The sequence below is a fragment of the Anser brachyrhynchus genome (assembly GCF_964034855.1).
Source record: "Anser brachyrhynchus genome assembly, chromosome: 1".
Classification (NCBI taxonomy): Eukaryota; Metazoa; Chordata; class Aves; order Anseriformes; family Anatidae; genus Anser; species Anser brachyrhynchus.
Window position 1 is genome coordinate 33627257 of NC_137694.1, and position 21681 is coordinate 33648937.

The 21681-nt window shown below is 44.4% G+C and overlaps 1 long non-coding RNA gene across 1 annotated transcript in view; it reads left to right on the top strand.

Annotated features, from left to right (window-relative positions):
* Positions 1-8069: 8069 nt before the first annotated feature.
* Positions 8070-21681, top strand: part of LOC308177956 — a 19410-nt gene continuing 5798 nt past the window's right edge. Inside the window, exon 1 of the long non-coding RNA XR_013939516.1 lies at positions 8070-8668. This is a non-coding gene — a long non-coding RNA (uncharacterized lncRNA). The remainder of the gene's footprint in view (positions 8669-21681) is intronic.

The following is a 21681-nucleotide window of genomic DNA, read 5'->3' on the forward strand; positions in this document are numbered from 1 at the left end:
TGACAAACACAGGCTGTGACTATTATTATTAAAATTTTTTAAACTGAATGGCCTTTGCAAAGGGGTTTAGGTGTCACAGGAGAAGGGTCTACTGATGAGACATGAGCTAAAGTGTATTATATTTGTACATAGCAAAGCAGGATGTCTCTTTTCTGACTCTCCTGAATGCTGTCAGATTTCCCCATGCACTATAAATGGTGACTTGTAAAGCCCTCAGAAAACATACTAGGTTCCTGGTCCTAATTGGTGACCTGATGGTTGCTGAATTCCTTATCAGGAGCCACTGAAATGATACCAGACTCCAAGGACCACTTGTAAATCCTCTGCAAGAACACATTTACCAGCTGTTTGGAGGACGGAGATTAATTCTTAAAGTTGAAAGCGTTGCTAAAGCTATTGCTTATGAAGACACTGAGTGCACTTTCCCCCATGTCATTCTTTGGATGTTTTGCTTTGGTGACTACCATGTGCCCAGCACAAGTTTGTTCCTCCTGACAATCACCCTAAGCAGGTATTTGTGTGGGAGGCTGGCTGTTTGTAGATGCCCTCTTCCAAACACAGCTGCACTTCTGATGAGATTAGTTCTGGCAGTCGCCCATTATCCCCCTGTGACCAGCCTGTGAGCTGCAAGGTGGCAACCTCCAGCAAGGAGCAGCAGCAAAGTGTTGCAGAGGTGGGATGCAGGGGCAATTGTGGTTTCAGGTGACTTTATTGCTGCTGAGCCCTGGAAGGTGCCATTTCACTAGGCCATCCTTCAGGCATCAGAGACCCTGTGAGCCACAAGTTAAAATACTCCAGAATTAAAAGTTACATAAATTGGGCTGTTCTTCCTGTGAAGGAATCCCTTGGAGCAACATTATTTGGTATAATAATTCTTATTGTTCCTTTTTTCTTCTGTGGTGTACAAACTAAGCACTGTGGTGTTGAAAGGCTCCCTCCAGCAGCTCATTTTACTGGGCCATCCCAACCACTTCACCCCAGGCTGTCTCATTCCTTCCTCGGAGGGAGCTTTATCAGCACAGTACAATGTTGTCATATTTGCCTTTACCTACTCTTTTTACATTAAATAGGATTTTTCTTTCTTTCTTCCTCCCTTCCTCCCTTCCTCCCTTCCTCCCTCCCTTCCTTCCTCCCTTCCTTCCTTCCTTCCTTCCTTCTTTCCTTCCTTCCTTCCTTCCTTCCTTCCTTCCTTCCTTCCTTCCTTCCTTCCTTCCTTCCTTCCTTCCTTCCTTCCTTCCTTCCTTCCTTCCTTCCTTCCTTCCTTCCTTCCTTCCTTCCTTCCTTCCTTCCTTCCTTCCTTCCTTCCTTCCTTCCTTTTCTTCCTTTCTTCCTTTCTTCCTTTTTTTCTTCCTTCTTCTTCTGTTCTATCTGTTAAAAACTCCACAGTAATTCTCTCCCCCTTTACCTTTCAAGCTGCATGTAGGCCTCTGCCTCTCAATGATGGCCATATCCAGAAAGTTTATACTGTTTTAATAAATGGTTTACAAGCCTGCTTAAAATTCTTTCCTCTGTTTAATCTGCAATTTTTCAAAACAGTTTAAAAGGCCTTAGGGATTTCATTGCCCGTCTTGTCTTTTTAGGCTTAAGGCCCAGGCACTTTTTGATAGACTGCCTGCCTCACTGCAGATGTACTTTTAACCACAGTTTTGTTTGGAGAGGTAATGCATACCTTCACCCTGGAATCTCCCAATGTGAATCTGCAGTTGATCCCTCCCATTGCTTCTTATAAAACTTAGTTTTGGGGGGTTTAGCAAAAATATAAACAGTCTATAGTTAGAAAGCTATGTTTTTACCTGCCTCTGAGTTATGATTTCTGGCTGCCGCAGAGGGATTAGGTCCTTTCAATCTTAGAACCTCACTGGGCTGCAGTGAATCCTGAAGACCCCCTTCACTGTAGACATGTCTGATAGCTGCAGTGTCACCTGCTAAGGTCAGGATGCAGGACTTGCTTGTACCACAAACACTGACATCAAGACAAAGCCCATTTTTATTAAGCAGTTGGTGAAAGATACCATTTCAAAGCAGTCTGAGAACAGAAGACACCTGTGCTGTTAGAAAGTGAGGGTCACTTAAAGTTATGTTCATTTAACATGCCATCTTAAAATCCGTGCCAAGGACAGGGACAAAAAAAGCAGCTAAAGTCTGCAGCCAGCCCCAGCTCTCTCTGGTCCAGCGCGCTTCTGAGAGCTGCCATCAGCCTCCCAGTTTAGTGCTGTGGGGTGGGCTTGAGTCCCATGGGAGACCTCCTGCAGAAGACCAGCCACAGGAGGCCTGATGGCAAGACAGGCACACATGACCTGTACCATACTTCTAGTGCAGGCTAGTTAACATCAGGTTAGGATCTGTACAATCTGCTCAGTTGTTTATATGTATCAGACCAAACATTTATTAGGGTGAATCCCAGCTTTGTACTCCTGAAGCTGAGCTCAGCTGCAAGCCGATACACATCTGAGGATGCCTGTAATAGATACTGCTGGCGCTGAGTCTCCTGAGATGCAGGAGGCTCTCTTGGGCATCCAAAGGCTGTAACCTTGGAGTTATTGATCCCTGCTAGAAAAAGTTTCCAATATGATCTGAGAAGGGATTAGGAAAACCTGGCTGGTGGTTGAATTTATGTTGCTGTCAATGTTACAAGAGGACAGCCATAGAGAGCTTTTATTTCTACATGCAAGTTCCCCTTAGAATGAAGAAAAAATACAGATTTTTGTTTTCTGCATTTAAACTTTTTGGCATGTTTAGGAAAGCATTAAACACCTAAACCTCAGCTCTTTCAAACTGCTGTCTGTTTCTTTGCCTTTGGAGCTATGACAATTGACACCAGCTGAAGCCTGCTACGCTCCAGCTCACTGATGTTCCCAACTGGTGCAGCCCAGTCAGAGAGGCAGCCCCCTGTAAGGAGGCTGGCTGTAAAAGATTGGATTACTTATTTGCAACCAGAGCCACCATTCAAGTCTCTTCTCCACAATGTACTTCTTCAAAAAGTAATTAAAAAAAAATGTTTGTGACTTTTATGTTACCTTTAACATACACCCAAATGATACGTCTGCTGTTCCTGTCTGAAAGCTTTACCATAAACTAACTGGGGCAGGGATTTTCATGGCTCTTTTCATTAACATCAATTCCGGGACAAGCAAGGAATGAATAATGCTCCTAATTTCAAGCTGGTATTTTTGATTACAAAAACTCATCCCATAATTGAAGTGTATACTTCTTGATATTTCTTAAAATCTGCTGCTCAGAGCTCCTGAATATGCATGTAACTGAGATCATAATTGTGCTGCGGCATCTTAAAACTGTTCAATTTGGGACTCTTTGAAGTCTTGTACATCTCTATCTTCTGCAACAAAAATGAAATCAGAACAAGACATTAAGATTTATTTTTCCCATGAAAATAGCCCATTCCAGCTAGCATACTTTTAAACAAGAATTGGAATATGATAACACATGCTAGTGCTATTTGAAACTGCCTATATTTGCTTTTCTGTTGTGTTCTTACAATAATTGAAATTAGGTGGAGGGTGAATACCAGCAGGTGTCCTAATTTCAATTCATTTTTTTTTTTTAAGACTAGGCCAGAAATGAATACTAAAAAATGTGTACACATTTGATTCTAGGAAGATATTTGATATATTTGAGGCAACTGTCACCTTTTAGAAGTTGCAAAACTTATTTTTGGCTGCCCATTATCCCTATTTCAGTTCTGCGAATAACAGCAGAAAATTAAGAAGTGTTTTGATAGAGCAAAGCTTCCTTTATATGTTAATGTGAATTCCAGAAGGTTTGTGCAGTCTAAATGTAATGCTTACTGGGCAACTGCTGTTGCTGAAAGGGGCTGCAATAACAAGAGCCAAGCAGTTAGTTTTGGTACAGGGAGACTTGCAGGAGCCAGGAACTTCCTGAGAGCACAAGTCAAAGGGGCAACTTTTTAGATTTTTCTCCTAAATATAGCTCTTTTGAGCAATCCCGGGAGTTAAACAAGCATTAAATGTTGTCATTAGGGTTGCTGGAGTGAGGCTCTGAGGTATGCGGGAGGCTCCACCTTGAGCTCCCCTGGACTCGGGGCCAGAGAGCAGAGGTGAGGGATGGGTGAGGCGGGGGTGCACCCGCGCCCAGGGACTAACTTGGAATTTGGATAACCTAGCAGGAGTCTGTCTCGATATCATCCTGTGGGATGGGGCTGGAGAGGTGAAAGAAGTACGAGTTACATCAATAAGGGATTTGCTTAGGCTCCCTGCAGGCTCTTGATTTTGGCTACGTGTGACAAGGATGTGCAGCCCCTCCTGTCTCATGCTGTGATTTAGAGCTGTAGTCTTGCCTCTTGGTGGCTGTGGGGATTTTGACATGGACAAACTTTCCAGAAACTCATTTCTTAAATTTTCCCTATTTGTCTGTGTTTGAAAATATAAATCGCTCTTTCTTATCTTGAAATCCAACTGGATATTAAAACAAGCTGGATTTTTTTTTTTTAAATCTCATCAAATAATTGGTGATCTGCAAATGCGGTTTAGCAGTGGGTGCCTATAGATTGGGTTTGAATGATCAGAACGTGGAAGAGCTATTCAGAATTATCTGAATGGTTTGGTTTGATGTTTCAGATATAAAACAAATACGGTGAACAGAAACAGTCGTAAAAGAAGCCAAAGGCTTAGGGGGTAGGTGGTGGAGCCAGCCTCTTTACTTCTCTCTTCCATCGAATATCCAATAGTTTCCTGGCTGAGGTGCTTTCTGAGACAGAGGTTTGCAAGCCTACTCTGAATTGGACCCACTCTCCTCCTCTGAACTTGGCCTACATGTCAGGAAATGGAATTTGGAGGAGAGCCTCTATCAGCTTCTGCAGTGACAGTGTGCTGTCTGGTGCCGTGGGAGATAAAGTAACTGAAAAAGGTTAATGTTTGGCAGCAATTTTAAATATATATATAAATGAAAAAAACTCCAAACAAATATATTTTCTTCTATTTTCCTGTTCTCAGTGTACCTCCTGTGCATTGGGAAAGAGGCTGTGTGTATGTGATCTCTGGAGACAGTTCTGCCCTTCCCTTCTCTGCTGCAGGGTTTAGTAGCTGGAGATGTTTACCAGCAGCAATGTTTGGTGCAAAGACTGCTATTCTGTGCTTAATGGTGAAGAACAGAAATCAGCTCTGTCCTAATGTATTTGTTCAAAGAAGGAGGAGGCTCAGAGGTGTCATAAAGGAGCTTGTATTTCCAAACTCAGCTCGGAGGCACTCCGGGCCCGGCATGGTGCTATGAATCCTCCAACAGACTCAGCACGGCTTTCCAGATGCAGACCAGCTGGGCTGTGAAAGGTGCCAAGGGGACGTTCCTGCCTCCGACTGGCAGCACTGCCAGCACAGCTGCACACTGTGGTGCTGCAGTGCACCCCTGCACACACATACCCTAACCCTCCCCACTGGCACAGGGCCTTGTCAAGCTTCTGACGGAGAACCTTTCTGTTCTCCTCTCCCGGAGGTGGCAGTGGTGCCTAGGAGCCACTCGTAGAGTGTTTGATTTTGGTGCTGGGTCTCAGCAGGCTCCTCCTCAGGTGCCTTTGGACTTTATGATCATTGTGGGTCCCTTTCAACTTGGATATTCTCTGATTCTATGAGTTTGGAAAGTCAACATTGTGAGGAAAACTGTAAGAAGTGCAGTAGGGAAAGGCAAGGGTGCCTGCAGCCGGGAGGATCATGGCTCATTGCAATATCAATGCCCCATTTACCTTCTTTGCCATCAGCAAGTACACTAGCTACCCTGAGAGAGGCCAAGACACAAGAGAACCATGTCCCTTTTGCTCTCCTTAAGTAGTCTGCTGCCTATTCTGCCCATACCTGGAGCCAGCCCTGCCTCTGATGTACCCTAGTGCTGGTGCTGCCATGTGTGTAGCCCCTTCCAGCCAGCAACCAACCCAAAGAGCTCCCTGGATCCAGCTCCTTACTGATGGAGGGTGATACCTGTCCCAGACCAACAGCTCGTCCTTCCTGGAGCACTTGTGGATAGTTACGGCTTGCTGTATACCATTAAAGAGCTTCTTCATAACAAAGAATGACTTTTGTGTCCAAAGCACTTGGATTTCCAAGCCACTGATTTAAAACAGCAGAAGTGTACTTACTTACACACTGCCGTCCTGTACTCAGCTCTCATGCCCACGAGGAGATAAGGCTGTGCTCTCTGGTAGACCAAGCCACAGCCTACCCGGGGCAGACTTCATGACTCTGTCAGTCTGGGTGAGCCTCAAAGAGCTTTTGCAGACCTCTGTCCCTGCTCCTCCTGCAGGCTTGATCTTGACCCTTTGATCTCCGGATCCACAGCCTTAGGAAAACAAGAGTTTCACTGGGGCTGGGGCAGAGCCGTCACATCTCCCAGGCTGTAAATCTAACTATTGTGTTTGAGCCCTGCCTGTGATGCTTCTTATCAAGGTCATTGTTCTACCCTTTCCTGTTTGGTTTCTTTCACAATTTCTTTTGAATGGGCTCCCTAGTAAGTAGCCCATCATAAACAAACACATCAAGCTTTGCACAATGCAAAATAACACTGATTTCCCAGTTCTCATCCCCTGCAGTATAAGAAGTGCACCCCAAATATAAAATGAAAGAATCCCAAAGGGATGGAAAACATCTAAGAAAGTCATAGCCTCGAGGGGCAGCCACCACCAGAGCAGTTCGGTGCCCCACAAACCAGTTTCCAGCTTTCCCAGGGTTTTGGTAAGTGGGAGAAAATATTGGTGTGGGGACATGGAGTGCCCCTCAGCCCCCCTGCGGCACTCCTGCTCCAGCCCTCCACTAAGGTCTCGTGTTGATTCAGTGTCCTCTAGTGGCAAATCCGTGGCACAAGCATGGCAACAGTGGAAAATGGGGACCCCTCCTTGCCTGGCTTCGTGACAATCAGCGGGATAAAGCCTTGGATTAAACATCTTGGGGGAAGGAGGGGTGTTGCACATCTTGTCCAAACCATGTGCGTTATGTGTAGCACCTGTGTGGGTTTCCCCTGTCACAGGTCACTGCGGTCTGCTTTGGCCTTTGGTGTTCGACGTGCCAAGCAGACTTCTGGAGGGTGCTGCTATTGCAACACTACGAGATATTCTTATAGCCGGGGAAACTGTCCACAATTTTTCAGGGTTGTTCACTATGAGCGAGATACTTTCTTCAGAGTAAAACAAAACAAAACAAAACAAAACAAAACAAAACAAAAACACACAAAAACAAAAACAAACAAACTGCTTCATCTGGATTAAAGATAAAAATTGAAGCTGAAACAGGAAGACCGAACTGCAGCTGGCAGGGAGCCCTGCAGGGCATTTCTCAGCAGCAGCATTACTCAGGAGGGCTGACGGATCAGTCCCCAAGTCTTTCCCCTGCACGCACTGGGAGTAACACACTCATTCTTGATGTCCTCAGCATATTGGCACAAATTCTTCTTGACACATTCAGTAGGCTTTGATTACTTAAAGAAGAATAACAACCAGACTATATTTAAAGTGCTTCCTTTGATCTCCTTCTCTAAGTTACGCTATTTCTCGCTCTTCCCCCTGCACTTTTATTCCCATCTTCCCAAATTCTTCCTAACTCTGCTGTTGGACGCTGTTTCCCGACTTATGATTTAGTGATTTCAAATCCCTTCAGACTCTGGGTATGTTTTCTGTCTGGAGATGAACTCTGGCTAAGCTCATTTCTAGCGGTGACATGAAGGCATGACTTGTTCTTTTGGCATGCAGCACAAAGTTGATAGAGAAATCAAAAGATCAAATGGATCTCTGCATTAGGCTGGCTTCCTGGAAAAGATGATGCACTTTTGGTTGTTATCAACACAAGCTTCCAATTAAAAATATGTCCTAACACTACCATTGAGGCATAATGATTCAATTTCTCAGATAATGGAGTATTTATCCACACTAGAAACACAGCATTTTAGTGGCTGCAAACACCTCCCCTCTTCCCCCCCAATGTCTTTCTGTGTTGCAAAAACACATATCAAACCTTTGGCCGTATTCATTCTCCCACAAATGTGATGTTGAGTACTATCTAGTGTTTTCCTTAAGCAGATGTGGAAAATTCCTTTTTATCCACTTATTTATTTTTATTTTTTTTTTTTATGCCATTTGTCCTATTTCTGCTGTCCCGAAGAGGGCAAGGAAAACACTTCAAAATGTCTGAGGCTTGTCAGATGATGCTGGCTGGCTGACTGCATTTACTGTATTGGGAGAAATCGAGACTGCATAAAATTAATTTATTTCTACTTTTGTTTGCACAATGTTTTGCATCAGACAGACTGGTTTCAAACATCGCCAACAGATCTTTTTCTTCAGCACTCCCAGCTGTATGGATAAAATGCAGAGCTGGTTCTTGGAGGTGGTACAGGAGCCAGGCCTTCCCCCTGCCTTGGTAAGTGTTGAGAAGCTGCAGAGTTCATCAAACACACCTCTGGTCTCAGGGATGCCTCTTTGTAAAGTGGAATCATTTCAGGCTTAAGGACTTCTGAGTTGATCCGGGTAGAAAGCAAGCTGCTGTCTTCCAGGAGGAACCCAGACCTGGCTCTGCACCTGGCTGAGGCTGGCACCAGCTGAGGACAGCAGACCCCTGGGATGGTAAAACAGCCCTGGACTTATGACATTCATGGACCAAGCCAGTGCCCTGGAAAGCCAGGTTTGCTGCTTTCTTGCACTTGAGGATGTGCAGAGGTAGGTGCTGAGCTGTGCCTCTGCCCCGCACCATCTCTTTTTCTTCCTCCCCAGGCAGGACCATCCTCTTCGCAACCCCTTGAATACAGCATGGCAAAACCCACTGTTGGCCTTGAGGCTAACAAGCGTGGAGCTGGCTCAGATGGAATCCGCTGTTAGTGATGGCTGGGGGATGGGTAGAAAAGGCAGGACTCACACTGGGGAAAGGCATTGAGACTGGGCTAAGGCTCAGCTGGAGTTTTTGTGTGATTGGAAGTATTTTGCCTCAGATGCTCCTAATTCCTGCTGGATGTGGAAGCCCAGGGGAGCTGGGAGCAGCTGCTTCTGTGCTAACTGAGCCAGGGTACTCCATGATGTCTGCAGAAATAATGTCCCTTGTAGCTCTTGGCAATATTTCCATTTTCCCACTATGTTCCTTGAACCTATGTATAGAACCCTGCCCTTTTCCCTAGCTGCTGGCTGGGCAAGAGGTAATGCATTTTGTGTCTGGCTGGAGGCACAGCCAAATGGCCAAACAGGTCAGAGGAAGCAGGATCAATCTGCAGCCTTTCCCCTGGTAAAGGCCCTGATTTACATCCCTATTCTCTCTCTAGATGCTCAATTTCATGCAAGTCTTAGAAACCTTAACTTCTTGAAGGCTGCTATATTCTGTCAGATTGTGCAGAAATGGGCTAAAAATTGGTGCAGGAAACAGCAGGAAGATCTGACAGACAAAGAGAAATTGCACTATCTTCATTCCTGTGGGAACCCAGGCTGATGTGATGTGCTTTATCCTAGCAGTTCACTCTGAACAGTGAGACTAGATAAAAGATGATATGGTTTGTGGAATTGGAGGCTGTGGCTTCCAGCATGGCTCCATGCCCCCACGCTTCTCTACCATCTGCTGCTCATTACCACCCCGCATGGACCTCTCACCCATGCCAGCAAGGCTGTCCCCATGGCTTTGCACTGAGCAGCCTGCACAGGGGTGGTTCCTGGCCAGCTCTCACACCCACTCACTTCATGGACTGCAGCATAGGTGGAAGCTCAACAGAGATTTGAAGATTTTTTTTTTTTTGACTGGAGTGTCTAGATCATACTTTTAAGTGCCCAAATCCTTTCGTTGTTGGATGAGATCACTGTGATACAAAAACTACTGGGAAACTTTCAGATGGATCCTATGTGAGAAATTCTCTCTGAGTTGAGGCAGCCTCCTGTGAATAGTACTGATGGACCATGCTTTTCATTTGATGTGATCTTTTTCTTCAGATTATGCAAAATGTTTTTTAGGTGCTTATTTGCTCTAAATAGTTATGTAAGACAACTTAGAATCATAGAAATATCTAGGTCAGAAAAGACCTTCAAGATCATCAAATCCAACTGTCAACCTGACCTACTGAGTCAGGGACACTAAACCATGTCCCTTAGTGCCATGTCCACATATCTATTAAATAACTCCAGGGATGGGGACTCCACCACTTCCCTGGGCAGCCCTCCATTATCTTACTTAATCCTTCCCTATTTTATCCTTTCAACTACCCCACTCTTCTGTACTCTGGGGAAGATGAACAGCAGTTTGATACGCAAGATGAAATGGGAAGTTTCTACTCTATTCTACTTGTGCCGTGTCACCTTTCTTCTTAGACAAGGTGATGCAGTGATAGTGCATACCCCTTCCTTTAAACAGGGTTTGGACAAAAGTCCCCACAATTAGCTACGCAGTGAACAAGTAGATGAAGGTCAGGCCTGATCTTGTAACAGGTTAAAAAACAGGAGAAGCTCATCTGATAACACAGGGATCTGTCTTGACTGATGTTTTGAAAACTGTTTCTTCTTAAGCTGGTGGAAGATGGAATAATGATGGTCAGATATAAAGCTTGCTGATAACATTTTATCTAGGTAAATAAAAATATTGTGTGACTCAGTTATCAGAGGGGCCAAACTAAGCCAACCAACACAATGATACAGTAGTATCATTGCTGCATATGCATTTGGGAAGAGTAATTTGAGTTAGAAGTGATTTGTAGTCACTCAGGAAATCAGATGTCATTGTGGATAGCTCAGTGAAAACATCTGGTACAGAGGATCAAAGGCAAATGCTATTTTGGGTTGGAGTACAGAGCTATTGAAAGTAATATGATAACATAATGTTTCAATCGATAGTGCTTGTTAGGTTGTGTTCAGTTTCAAACGTAGGTATACAGCCAAAGAAGCACAGTGGAAAAGACGGTGGTGCTGAAGAGAGAGGTGGTCGCTGGGGCCATGAGATTGCTGGGCTCTCTTCCCGATACCGCTATTGGATCATGGGACACTTACATCAAGATAATATGTATTTATGTGCAGTAATGCAGGCATCCTTGGAATTGCTTTCTTACAGCCGTGGTAGATACTGCAGCACTAGAAATCCTTCCCTCAGGTGTTGTTTCCCCATGAGATTTCAGGAAGTCTTCTTGTCTGTGTTCTCATAAAGATAGGTAGTAGTCCCTAGCCTTTACATATATCAGTAGGGAAGGAATAAGAGGGGAGGTAAAACTTAAGAAGTTGAGTCAAAGTTTACAGATGATATAAAAGATTCTAGGAACACATCTGAAGTAGAGGAAGAAATGTAGAGTAGTTTTTTAATGAGGAAGACTAGTGAATCATAGACACAACAGAATACCTTTGTTGCTAGTTCATCCACTTTTATGTGGCTGAGTTTCCCAGGTTTTAAAGCACCAAACTTAAAATCTTTTGACCAAATTAGACATTTTTTCCTTATCCTAGGATGAAATACTTATGTGCCAAACCAACACCTGATCTTCTTCCTTTGACCAGGCTATAAAGGAAAACAGGTAGCTGAAGTATTTCATGTATTGTTTTTTCCAAACTTCTGGTTTTGATACAATTTTACCCATGAGGGGCTCAGAGCATGGACTAAAACTGTAAATATTTTGATAAATATTTATCAGGGGCTCATGGACTTTAACACGAGGGAGTGAAGAAATGCAAGGCCTAAACAGTCTAAGAGGGATGGGGATTACCATGGTGAATTTCAAACTAAATCAATTCAGGAAGCATCACTATTAAACTTTATCTGACTAATTTCATGACTCTGCCCAGAGAGGCAAAATCCAATGCAGCATTACTAATAAGGTACAAGTGCTTATGCAGCAGCAAAGCTAAAGAAGGGATCTGGGTGTTATATAGGATCACAAGCCAAACAGCAGTCAGCCACTTGTAGTCAGAATAGGAAGCACGGGGAGGCATTGTCCTTCCTCTCTGCCCTCCATAAACCAAATTGAGTGTGAAGGTAGACTGCTAGCCTGTTCTCCCATTCTGTAGACTTGTCATATAAAGATTGTTCTGCTACTGAAAAGGCTGAAAATGTAATTCTGGAGCATGTGAGCAAGAACGTTGTGGGATCTGGAACAGAAAATACAGACAAATTAGATGGAGAACAAGAGGTAAGCAAGAGAAACTCCTGAAGGTTTAGAAAACAGCCCCTGTGAAAAACATTGAGAATATCTGATACTTTGGATCAGATATTTTGTTTAAGAAGGCTGAGAGAGAAAAAAAGTAGAGTAGAAATTGGCCATTTTAATGAGCTACTCTGAATATTTAGCTTTGACAGCACAGGCCCCAGAATTTCTTATGGTAATATGTCCTTCATAGGTAATGTCATGCAGCCACCTAGGGGGTGTGTTTCAGAAGGGCATGCCATTTTGAAATAAAAACTTAGAAGGAGGACTGCCCTGCTCGTGTTGATGACATGAGCTCTGCATTTTCTCCCAGAGAACTGTTTGGAGGTGCTGGATTTTGGTTCTGCATTTTGGCCCTTAGATGGGGGTGGGCAGGGCAGACCCCATGACCCCTGGCAGCATGTGGCACCTACTACCCATGACAAGGAAATACAAAAGTGGATTTCATAGTGTTGTGCTGTTTTGGTGCATCAGGAAATGGAAGGTCTTTAGCAATGGGTTCCTCCCAAGGCAGTGTCATTAGAGAGCTGGCAAGCAGTGGCCACTGCTAAACACGTGGGGTATTATCTTCAAAGACTCTTCTTAGGCTCCTTTGTGCAGGAAAGTTTCATAACTCACAAGAAGGGTATGTAAAATACAGAAGGGTTGATTTGGCAATTACTTGCTCTTTGAAGACTGTTTAGCCTGCTCTGGAGTGGCCAACCTTTCATAGCCTGGGAGACAAGGAAACAACATACATAAATGCCATTAAAGGGCCATGGGCCTTAAAGCACTCATTTATTTTTTCATGGATGTTATGAATATAACACATGCTATTCACTTGATCTTTGCTTTCTTTGACTCTTTTAAAAGTATAGTTATTATTTATATATATTCACTAAATCCTGTTCGTGACAGCAAACTCATCAGTTCTAGTTATCTGGAGGTAGAACTACACAACAAAACCATCTAGGATTAGTCTGTGACTGTTTCATGCTACCCTGCAGCACCTGTAAGGCTTAAGTTCAGTACCCTGACATATACTGCTAACTTATCCCCAGGTGTAGTAGCCTCTCCTTGAAGTACTTAGACCCTATATCTTTACTTTCAAGTAATGCATAGAAAAAGGATTATTTTGGGGATAACTGGGATAACTGGGAGATGAGTGGTTGGAAAGCTGCCTGGCAGAGAAGGACCTGGGAGTACTGGTTGATAGTCGGCTGAATATGAGCCAGCCGTGTGCTCAGGTGGCCAAGAAGGCCAACAGCATCCTGGCTTGTATAAGCAGCAGCGTGGCCAGCAGGTCTAGGGAAGTGATTGTCCCCCTGTACTCGGCTCTGGTGAGGCTGCACTTCGAGTACTGTGTTCAGTTTTGGGCCCCTTGCTACAAGAAGGATGTCGAGGTGCTCGAGAGAGTCCAGAGAAGGGAGACGAGGCTGGTGAGGGGTCTGGAGAACAAGTCTTATGAGGAGAGGCTGAGGGATCTGGGATTGTTCAGCCTGGAGAAGAGGAGGCTTAGGGGCGACTTTATCACTCTCTACAGGTACCTTAAAGGAGGCTGTAGCGAGGTAGGGGTTGGACTCTTCTCCCACGTGCCTGGTGACAGGACAAGGGGGAATGGGCTAAAGTTGTGCCAGGGGAGGTTTAGGTTGGATATTAGGTAGAACTTCTTTACTGAAAGGGTCGTTAGGCATTGGAATAGGCTGCCCAGGGAAGTGGTTGAGTCACCATCCCTGGATGTCTTTAAGAGACGTTTAGATGTTGAGCTTAGTGATATGGTTTAGTGGAGGACTTGTTAGTGTTAGGTCAGAGGTTGGACTGGGTGATCTTAGAGGTCTCTTCCAACCTAGACGATTCTGTGATTCTGTGATTGTGTGATTTAGCAGTTCTCAGCTGCTGTAAAACATAGTTTCCTCTGCTTTCCAGGCTGAAAGAATAATCCCCAGCCGCTAAGCCAAATACAAACATAGTGGAGAGCAGTGCAAGCTCAGATGCCTTTCTGGAAGGCTGACCACTGCCAAGATGCAACACAGCCTCAGGGCACAGCAGAGATGACAGTGGTTGAAGAGCAGCAGCAGCACACTTTCCATCAGGACTCTGCCAGGTATTTTTTGGTTGGAGGGATACAACAGCCAAGCAAAGTCAACTCTAGGACTTTGATACTGCAGATTGTGCCTTTGGGGTGTAAAACATGGCCAAAGCAGACATGGTAGACATAGGTGGTACCATGGAGGGGATGCATAACTTTCTTCCTGTCACACTGAGGATGTGTCAGTTCAAGCATCTGAGGAACGTGATTCAATGTGTTCAATATGGGGGCAATGGTCACCAATTAAAAAAAGCCCCATGTGTTGCAATATTTGAATTTACAACGTTATTACCCACAGTGAGCAAAGCCAGTGTGAGACCACAGATTTAGTGTGCTGTTATCAGGATTTTTTTAATGCAATTGCTGCTGTACTGAGGAGTATTTCATAAAGTTGACGGTTGAAATTTCCCACTGTTCCGCAAATTGCCATTCATACAGGGGTAATGATGGACCCTTGTATTCAGAAACATGGCATACAGCTCTGAAGAGTCAGTTGTGAAAGTCTGAAGACACTTTGGGTTATTTTTCTCAAATTTGGTGCCAATTTCTGAGCCAAGGGTGTTCAGCTAGCATTAACCACGTTAGCTGTAGGGACAGCCCTCACCTGGGAACCTCTCCTTCTCTTCCCCGGTTTCCTGGTGTAAAGGACCAGTGGGTTACCTTTTAGCTGGGTGAAGTATCGGTGATCTATGGCTATGGGCTGAACTTGAGCCCTGAGCTGCAGATAAAGTCATCGGTGTGGCACTTAGCTTAGTGGAGCCCAAGCTAGCTGGAGCCTTTCAGCACAGCAGCAGTAAGAATGTTAATAATAAATCAGTGAATGGCTGAGGGATTTGCCCTAAAAGGAAATCTCTCCAGCTCTATTCTTTCCAGCTATGTTGCTTCTGGGAGGTTGGTGTGCTGTTTTCCTACAAAAAAGGGCCCTTTTTTTATGCTTGATACAAGATGCCAAGTCTTGAGGTCCCACTGCTCTGAATAATTGAGAACACAAAGTCCTTTCCTACAAAGTGATTTAAGTCTTGTGATCCACTATGGTCTTCTCATACCTGATTCTGACTTTAAATGAGCAGATTTTGAATTCTATATGAGGGTGAATAAGTAGTTACTCATACATGCAACCTGATTTCATTGAATGGAGCTATCTGAGCATGACTGCTTAGCTACTGGCGTAAAGAGCTCATGACCTGCCTGAAGTGACAGTGTAGTCGTTTTTAGCAACAGTACATTTTCCTTCCTTTTCAGACTTGAGGCAAATATGTTCCTGGATGCAGGAAAAAAAAACGCAGTACCCAAGGTCCCTTGCGAAACAGAGGAACTGACTAACCGAACAAAAAAGGGGGAAAGAGTCCTCAGCTGAGCATGTCAAACCCATGAATCAACTTGTGAAGTTGTTATTCCTTTTTTTTTTTTTTTTTTTTTTTTAAAGCCGGCTTGCTAACACAGTGATTCAAGTACGAGGCTGGGGAGGGCAACCTGACCTCTTCTAGCCCCTGAGGGATTCCATTGCGCTTTTTCCAAAGTAGCAGGTGTCAATTCCAGAGTCCTGGCATAAGTGAGCTTGGGATTAGAGTTGCTGTCCTTGGGCAGCGATCACTGAATCAGTAAAATCTTTCCTTCAGTAAGAGCTGGATGTGTACCAAAGACGGTCTCAGGATGTGACCGTAGAGATCTTACCTGAAATCCTTTTTGTTTTCAGTTGACAAACCTATTTTGTGGCTGTTTTCCTTCCTGTAGTTTTGCTGTTGTGCAGTTCTGTGTTTCAGCCCAGAAATGGTAACATTTACTAAGCTGAAGTACCTCATCTGTTATGTCATTGGCTAAAGAGGTGTTAGATAACGATACTTCGTCAGTTAAAGAGCAATCCCGGACACTTTGGATTTCATGGGAAGATATATTTGTAGTTGTTAAGCCTGTTGATCAGATTTACTTTAGTGGTCCTAATTTGATGATAAAAGTAAGTTATTCATACTCAGAAGGAATATAAGATAATATAATTATTGTGCAGACCCCTGTGAGAGACTGGGAGGCAACCTGAAAGAGCCAAAACTGGGAGCAGAGGTATCTGGGAACCACTCTGCATAAATCCCCTATATTATCAAATTTCCTTTTTGGCCCCCACAACCAGCAGAAATCTCTCTATCTATAGAAAAGCTTATGGACAGCTGCCAGTAGATGATGCCTGGAAAACAAGAATGGGACAGCTGGTGTGGAATGCTTGACCTTGCTTTACATGATCCCAGTTTATAAAAGATGCTGGAAATCTCAGGGCTCCCATGACTCCAGTGGGAATCACCCTTTCCAGCCCTGTGGAGCAGCCTTCTCAACAAGATCTAGAAGCCACAAGCAAAGTTTTCCATGTGCCCTGGAATCTTCCTAGTCATTGATTCACACCCCCGATGGGAATTTCAAAGATGTTCATTGGCGGTGGTTTCATTCTGTGCAAACCATTTGCAGGAGACATGGAATAAATCATGTCATTGCAGCTTGAGAAAATCTACCTAATAATCATGCAAAAGATTCAGCAAATTGCATGCACAGTGAGACTTTAAAAATCTCAGCATATAACCTGAGTGGCACGAGGGTTTTCAGAGGTGCATTAATACTGAAAATAATAAAACATGGAGGAAGAAGGGTGAGATGTATAGGAGCTCTCCAACGCTTTAGAACAGGGCTATTAACCAAACAAAACGTTCCTCTCTTTCTTCTTCTTTGTGCTCTGCTTCTGTGGTCTGTCTTCTCAATCAAAAAAAAAAAAAAGCTCAGACAAATTGAACACTTCAGATTAATTTTCAGAATTCCTGGGCCTTCCAGTAGAGGGAAGTATTGTTTCATTTCCTTTGGCTTTGAAAGGTTTTGTCAGTGAAATAAGGTAAAGTACAAAGAGATGATCAATATTATACAAACACAGAGACGGAAACGGTCACTTGGACCTTAGTCCTTCAGGAACATGTATGCCCCGTTGTCTTGCAGAAACATGCTCAAAATAAGTGGATGCATAAAAGCTTGGGGATTAGGCCCTAAATCATTTAGTATGCATGTGAAGGACAGAGAAACTGTACTAAACAAAAGTCCTGCAATGGAAGCTGAAAGTGCAAGTTAAAGTTTTATTTATGCTATTGTGTTTTCCTGGATGACAATTGGTATCCTAAGCTTTTGCTTGTTTCCCCACTGCTGTAGATAAACCCTGTCAGGTTTTTGCTACTGAAGGGAAAATGGGGAAAATGGGGGAAAACCCTCACAATACAGGTATTGCAGCTTCATGAGGTGGCTCTGCATAAAGCCAGCTGAATTTCTGCATCACACCACCAGAAGTGCTTGTCTGGATGGCTTCCCAGCTGTCTTGTGGCTGCCTGGAAGCTGGCTCACATAGGACCAGAGGCATCAGGCCTGAGCCAATTATACATATATAAATAAATGTATGCCCTCCTGCAGCAGAGCATGAGGGAGCAGGGTGCAGCAGCACGGGGCCAGCTCAGGTTCACCAGCACCTGGGGCTGTGGGTGTGCAGCTTCCAGCTGGCTCAACCCCCATGAACCTAATTTGGGAACCTCAGTTGTACTGAAAATATTAGGGCCAGAATATAGACCCGGATGGCTGACCTTAATTGTTCACATACTCTTTGGTAGGATTTTCCCCTCTGCCAATTATCAGCCCTGCAGGCTGAGGTGGACTGGGACAGTTTGGCTGTGGGCTGGTGACCATTCCTGGGGCAGTGAGGACATGGCTATCTTGCTGAGGGGTTGGAGCACATTTGACACAGAATCATGGAATGGTGGAGGTAGGAAGGGACCTCTGGGGGTCATCTGGTCCAATGCACTCCTCAAGCAGGGGCACCTAGAGCAGGTGGCCCATGTAGACATGAGCTGTGCAGTCTGGTTTGTCCTTGGGGTGAAGCTCAGAACCATTTTGTGTGATAGTGTAGCCACAGCCATGTTGCCCTGAGTAGAGCTGGCTTGGGTATTTCTGTCCTGGGACATACTGTCTGCAGAGGAGACAATCTGCTGTCTGCTAACTGAGAGCTGACCAAACTGATGTTGCTGCTGAGGGCAAGCCTGGCCACAGAGCCACTCGGCCCCCCAGCATGACTGCACCCCACGTGGCTTCACCTGTTCAGGCACAGATATGGTGTGAGGCCCATCACGGGCTGCAAAACTGGCCTACCACCCTGGGTAAGCACCGGGATCCCTTCTTCTGCTGCTCCATCTGTATGGCTATGGCTATAATTACCCCATCCAAAAACCCTACTGCACAGCTCATGGAGGGCCTCAGTGCTGGTCAGATGAATTCTGCCCTCTCACCCCCCCCCCTTGTTTTTTTTTAAACTTGACACATATTGAAAACAGACAATGGCTGTCTTCTCCCCAGAGAGTCAAGACAGACTCACCTGCTCTCATCTGCTCCTTCCCAGTTCAAAGATGTATGAGCACAAAGATTGACCTGGCATTTCCTCAATTATAATTGGAGTAAACCAAGATGTATCTGAGTCTGTCTCTCTCTTCTACTCCTACTCACAACTATAGAAGGAAATTTGTTATTTTAAATTCAGCTTTGTTTGTGCCACCCCACCTGTGCTGACTACCTGGTGCCTCAGGAATGGTGTGAAATTATCTTTGCTACATGAAGCAGTATCTCATAGCGTCTTCCTCAAAACGTGAGTCAAAGGGTTGGACAGACACCAGCCGCTGCTCTCTGTGAGGCAGTGTAGAGCAGCAGTGACTGTGTATGACCTGTCACTGTGCCATTCAATCAGTTGGCAGGCGGCGCTTTTAGGGTTAGCAGTGGGTATGGCAGAAATTCCTCCTCAGCTTGTTTGTAGTAGTTTTGAGGATTAGTATGCCATGCTCTGCAGGAACTCAAGAACTTGTCATGCTCTTTATACAGACATGAGCAATCAGGAAACAGCAATATGAGATTATTCAAAAATGCTCATTTCTCTTGTGCACATTGTGTGTTATTGACTGCAGAGCTGTTTGATCTCACCAGAAATGCAGAGATATTTTTTCTTTCCCCAAACAGAGAATTGTTTTGTTCGTTACAATAGACAGATTAACTCAGAAAACAGATATTAGCCCATTTGTTTTAGTACCAGCTCCACTCTATTCATATCTCAGTGTCAGGACAAGGGGCAATGAGCACAAACTGGAGCACAGGAGGCTCCCCCTGAGCACCAGGACGCATTTCTGTGCTGTGTGGGTTCCTGAGCACTGGCATACGTTGCCTGGGGAGGTTGAGGAGTCTCCTGACTTGGAGATCTTCCAAAGCCACCTGGATGTGGTCCTGGGCAGCCTGCTTTGGTGTCACTGCTTGGGCAGGGGCTGGAGCAGGTGGGCTCCTGAGGGTCTGCCAGACTCAGCCATTCTGGGGTTCTGTCTGGTTTTGATACCCTGCAAGTTAAGGGGTATCAGCTGGCTGCTGTAAGTAACCCTGCGCACGATGATGGACAGGCATGCATTTGCAGAAGAAAAGGGTTTTGGCGCTTGAAATTCTGCTTTTCCTTTTCAATTTGCTACTGCCCTTTGCTGGAAATTCAGTCCCTGCAGCGAAGCCCCTGGGATGGACACATGTGCTCATCACTCGTTTTGGATCCTGCTCATCCCGCAGTGTTCATGATGCTGCGGGCAGCCGCAGCAGGAGATGCCTGAGCACTTCTGGGTGCCCACATGGAGGTGGGATGGTGAGCAGTGCCAATCTGTAAAGTGCATTTAACATTCAAAAAAATCTAATTGGTGCATAATAAACAAAGACATTTTGCTTTGTGTCAGCAATACTCTGTGCACATGGCTACAGCTTCCTCCTGTCCTGTGACTACTCTCGTATGTAGCTTTGCTCAACAATGTTTAAAATAGTCACCCCCAAAGGCTGGTTGTCTTAAAATGATTTTGTTCTGGGCTGTGGCTCATCACTGTGATGAGAGACATGGAAGAAACTGCATGACGCAATTCCTTATGTTGCGTAAACTTCAGCACTGGATTTGTGAGGTCTCTGCACCCCTGCAGGTTGCACCCCTGCCTCTCCTTTCATAAGGATGTAACTGTGGACAGAGGTGACAAATGAGGTTATATCTTCTTTCTGAAGATGGGACAAAATCACATAGTAATAATAATAATCGAATATTTTTGGTTTCTGATTAGGATTTTACCAGATCGACATTAAAACCTGTTTGAACTTTGGATGTAACTGAGCTAAATACTTTTAAAGGACACATTGATAATATCAGTAGATCAGTGGAAACTCAATCTAAATCCATCTGACATTCAGCTCAATTCTATTTATTCAGCATAAATGTAAATATAAAGTGATTTTAACTCAGAAGTTAGAAACATTGCACATTTTGTTCTGTATGTCAGGTGCTTGGCTCATCATATTTTAGGTTCACGATATCGATGAATGCCAGAGAACAATGACACCCCAGAAAAAAAAAAAACAAAACACCAGAGGATTATGCTGTAACTGATAGTTTATACAGGGGCGACGGGCTTGATGGAATAAAGCACATGCTTAGTGTCAGTCTGGGTTAGTGCTTGCATGATTTCCTTCCATTAAAAGATAACATATGGGGGTCCTCAGAAGAAGGGAAATTATTTCAGGAACATGTTTAATGCGTTCCTTCTTGTGGTTTCATTGCCGCTTGTCTTTGGATGCACGTGAATTTGTCTGCCTGCTTTTTTTGGAGTAACTTCATGCCAGCCAGTATTGGATATATGGTGCATCAAGTCTGCATGCCTCAGCAGAGATGATCTAATGGTTCAAGGCAAACAGTTAACTCCATACTTACTGATTCCTCTGCATTGCCATAGGAAGACTTGGATTTTAATGAATACATTTGCTATTTAGTTAGCTCTGGACAGTTTTAGCCAGACACTGAATTTCTCACAGATTATGTCCTGTCACTTGATTCAGCCCCAAGCAATCAGTAATTCACACAATATATGGTGCATTGGCCATCGTCAGTCTCATGGGATTATGCCTGCTCTCTTATTGGTGAGCTGAAACTTTTCGTGGAGGGCTGAATGAGTCCATCGGGACTCAGACCTTTGTACAAACATATATCAGTGTGAGCGTTGCCATAGCAAAGTGTGTTTGTGTATTATCCATCACAGATTGCATGTCTGCCTGAAGCAGCAGTGACCACTCTGGTGAATTCATTTGCACATCAGTGCTCTCCAGGCCATCTCCTTGCACAAACTGTCAGCAGCAAAGTATTTTTGTGTCTGGGAATGAAAAGAGCAGACAGTGCATGGGTGATATTTAAACAGCTGTTGAAGAAAAGTTAGTATTCTCCTAGCTGTCTGCCCCATGCACGCCAGCTGAAAGAGAGGGGTTTTCATATCTCCCCTCCAAAGTTAGGGCCAGGTGAGGGAATCTGTCATTCGGACGAACCTTTGTCCCTTGTCTTCTGTTCACCAACTTCAGCATAATTATATACCAACACGAATGTACTACTGAGTTTACCAGAGCAAGTAAAAGTTCTTATTTGCTGTTCCTTAAAAGAACAAATATTGCTGACA